The sequence below is a fragment of the Coregonus clupeaformis genome, unplaced genomic scaffold (genome assembly GCF_020615455.1).
Source record: "Coregonus clupeaformis isolate EN_2021a unplaced genomic scaffold, ASM2061545v1 scaf1258, whole genome shotgun sequence".
Classification (NCBI taxonomy): domain Eukaryota; kingdom Metazoa; phylum Chordata; class Actinopteri; order Salmoniformes; family Salmonidae; genus Coregonus; species Coregonus clupeaformis.
The window spans coordinates 158,113-161,446 of NW_025534712.1; the positions used below are offsets into that span (position 1 = coordinate 158,113).

The window sequence follows — 3,334 nt, forward strand, 5'->3', positions numbered from 1 at the left end:
GGTAACAGCGTAACTCGAAGTATTGGAGGTGAAAGCAGTGAGGGCAAAAGTTTTTGGTTCTAATAAAACATATGAGGTAAGGGTATGTTTATGGGAATATCAGATTGTGATGTTATATGATAACTTCACGGGTATGCATGACCTTAAGGGTAGTAATGAGAAATAGGTTATTTTTTTTATGTACCAGTTAGTAAGAAGAAAAGCAGGACTTTGATGGTTAAAAGATTAGCTTTTTGGCCTGACAATGTGACTATGGGGAATTTTGGAGGGTTTGTGGTGATAAAGTGCATATATTCTTACCCTATGGATGGACAGGGGATGTTGTTACATGTCAACGTTGAAGCTTCCATATGAGGTTTTACCGATTAATAAGAGGGGTAGCATCCGGACACAGAAATCTGAAGCTATATTTGAAATTGGATGAAAAGAGACAGCTACATGTCAGTAGTCTCTCAAGCCTATCATTGAAGGATAAATCTAAGGGAGAAGGGGGGACTTTTCCATGGTATGGTGTAACATAAGGTTAGTTATACTTTGAGTCCAGATAGTTCAGATATTATCACTAGGGTTATATATGCATTGGAAGAATATAAGGGATGCGTTTGGAAGATCAGAGAAGACGGTTGCAAAAGATCAGGTAGGCCAGTAGGGGCAGTGATGGGTTACATTTAATGGCAGCTTTGATAACACTGTGTGTGATGTTTGTAATTTGTTACTGACCTTTGAGAAAGCTATGATATTGAGATAGGTTGGAGAGTGATGCCTGGAGACAACACTCAGATGCCGGTGTTGACTGTTTCTAATCTGGATGAAGATGGACTACTGATGGATAAATATCCTTTTTGATTATTTGATCATTTTTCAATTTTTTTCAATATTAGTGTGATTCTTAGTATGATTTTTATGAATCAAGGGGGAAGAGGTTAATGTGATTCATACATCATTTATATATCATTTTTATATTCTTAGTTGATATTAATGGTCAATTTGAAAGTGTTGTTTGCAAAAGAATACTGTTTGGTCTTTCCTTTCCTTTCAGAAGCATTTGGGGGGAACATATGGAGATTGAAAAATACTCAAACAGGGACAATATGACTGGAGGAGATGAAACAAGGAGGGTGTGGCCGATTCCATCATCAACAGTCCATTGGAAGAGGAGAGCTACGGAGATGAAGTGTAGTGGACTACATTCCAGTGTCTGCAATGAAATATAGACAGTGTAATACATAATTGTGATATTCTTAGGGATTAATTTTTGTAGAAGGATATTTGATGTTATTGAACTACATGTGAGGATCTTAGATGTTTTTGTTTATTTCGGTGATGTTTAGGGACAGAAGTTTAGGCAGGGAGAGGTTCACTGTAGGGTCCAATGGGTTGACCAGTCTTACAATGGATACTTATGATAGGATTTTGTTTGCAGGGGCTTATATGTGTATTTAATTGCATCATAGAGTTTCAAATGCATTTCACATGGTTTATGAGTTTATCTGGAGTACCGAAGGTGGTTGCCTGGGGGCAGAGAGGACCGTGGAGAGAATTTTACTGTCTTGATTGATGGATGGAAGGTTGCCGACAGTTTTCGCTCTTACACTCCATAAAGATTTGTTCATATGTCATATTAATGTATTCACACTTCATAAACAGTTGTTCATATTTCATAGAAAGGTATTTACACATAATCTAGAGGATAATGTTTTTGGGTTTAATGTTAAAGATACTCAATAAGAGTAAATTGTTACTAGTCATAATCCTCATTCTGTTTGTTTCGAGACTTTTAATTTGTCTCGAAAAGGGGGGAATGTAGTGTATTGAGATTATGATGGTGTTAGAATGTTTTTAAGTGGAACTGAAATAATGTTGATTTTAGTATCAAGAGGGAATGTTTTAGGGTAGCCACATACAACAGACAGGAAGTGTGTTGTAGACAGGGAGACCGGTGATTGGCCAGAAGAGGGAGCATCTCTTTGCATTGTTTATAAATAGGGGCTAGACTACAGAAAGGGCAGAGCCGGCCATTCTGAGGCGTCGCTCTCCGGTGTCATGTCACCTGTCACTTATGCTGAAGCTTGTGATCGAAAAACTTATGATGAGGATTCAGTATGAGCGGACTCCTTTGTTTATCAGCAATAATTGCCACCACTCACTCGATACGACAGTATAATTCTGCCAGGCAGGCATAGGCTACTTTGTAGTCTAACATTTACTTCGCGAAGGTTTTGGGGAAAGCCATTCCTTCCCTACCAGAAGAAGGTTATCATTAGCATCATCGCTAACGGCTACACAAAGTGTGAGATATACGGCGCACGCACACATGCACACAGACAGGGGCATTCCTGTGCCGTTTCAGAAAGTTCATGCGTGAAATACGAATCACTGATGCATTTTGTTCATGTCTTATGATTGACTTGGGCAAATGAATGCGTTTTCTAAGTTGAAATAGATTTAGTTGATTTCTTACTAAGTTCAATAAATGTTTGAATATTGTTGAATTTCGGTTTAATGTCTGGATTCCGTGATTCGGTCCGCAACTCTGCCTATTTTATAGGGCCCTACGTCAATGAACTTGTCATAAATCAACGATAGGATATGCCCTCTTCCCCAACAAGACTCAAATATATATATATATATATATATATATATATATATATATATATATATATATAGTATATATATATTGAAATGTAAGCAAGGGGTTGAGCTTCTTCAGTTTGTGGTCACAAAGTGGATACTTTTCTGTGTCCCTTTCAGAGTGAGTGACACATTGACTTTATATAGTGTGCCCAGAGTTGTTCCCTCACTTACGGCCATACCAAGGGCCTGAAAGCCCGATCTCGTCCGATCTCGGAAGCTAAGCAGGTTTAGGGCTGGTTAGTACTTGGATGGGGGACCACCTTGGAATACCAGTTGCTGTAAAAGCATGTAAGAAGCTATGACGTGGACTGATAATCTGCGTTATAGGCTGAGATGTGAAGATGTAGAAATATGAAGCTATGATATGGAAAAAAATAAGCTGTGAAGATGTGATGATGAAATATGAAGATATGATATGTAAAAATAAGCTGTGAAGCTATGAGATGTGAAATATGGAAGCTATGATATGTAAAAATAAGCTGTGAAGCTATGAGATGTGAATGTGATGTGAAATATGAAGCTATGATAGTAAAAAAAATATAAGCTGTAAAAAAGCTATGATGGGTTAATTCTTAAAAAAAAAAAAAAAAAAAATACTCCCGATCTCGTCCTGATCTTGGAAGGTAAGCAGGATTGTGCCTGGTTAGTACTTGGATGGGAGACCGCCTGGGAATACCAGGTGGCTAAAGATTTTGTTCCA

General features: G+C 37.9%; 1 pseudogene; it reads left to right on the forward strand.

Annotated features, from left to right (window-relative positions):
- The first annotated feature begins 2,799 nt into the window (after positions 1 to 2,799).
- LOC123486542 lies at positions 2,800 to 2,919 on the forward strand (annotated as a pseudogene).
- The last annotated feature ends 415 nt before the right edge of the window (positions 2,920 to 3,334 follow it).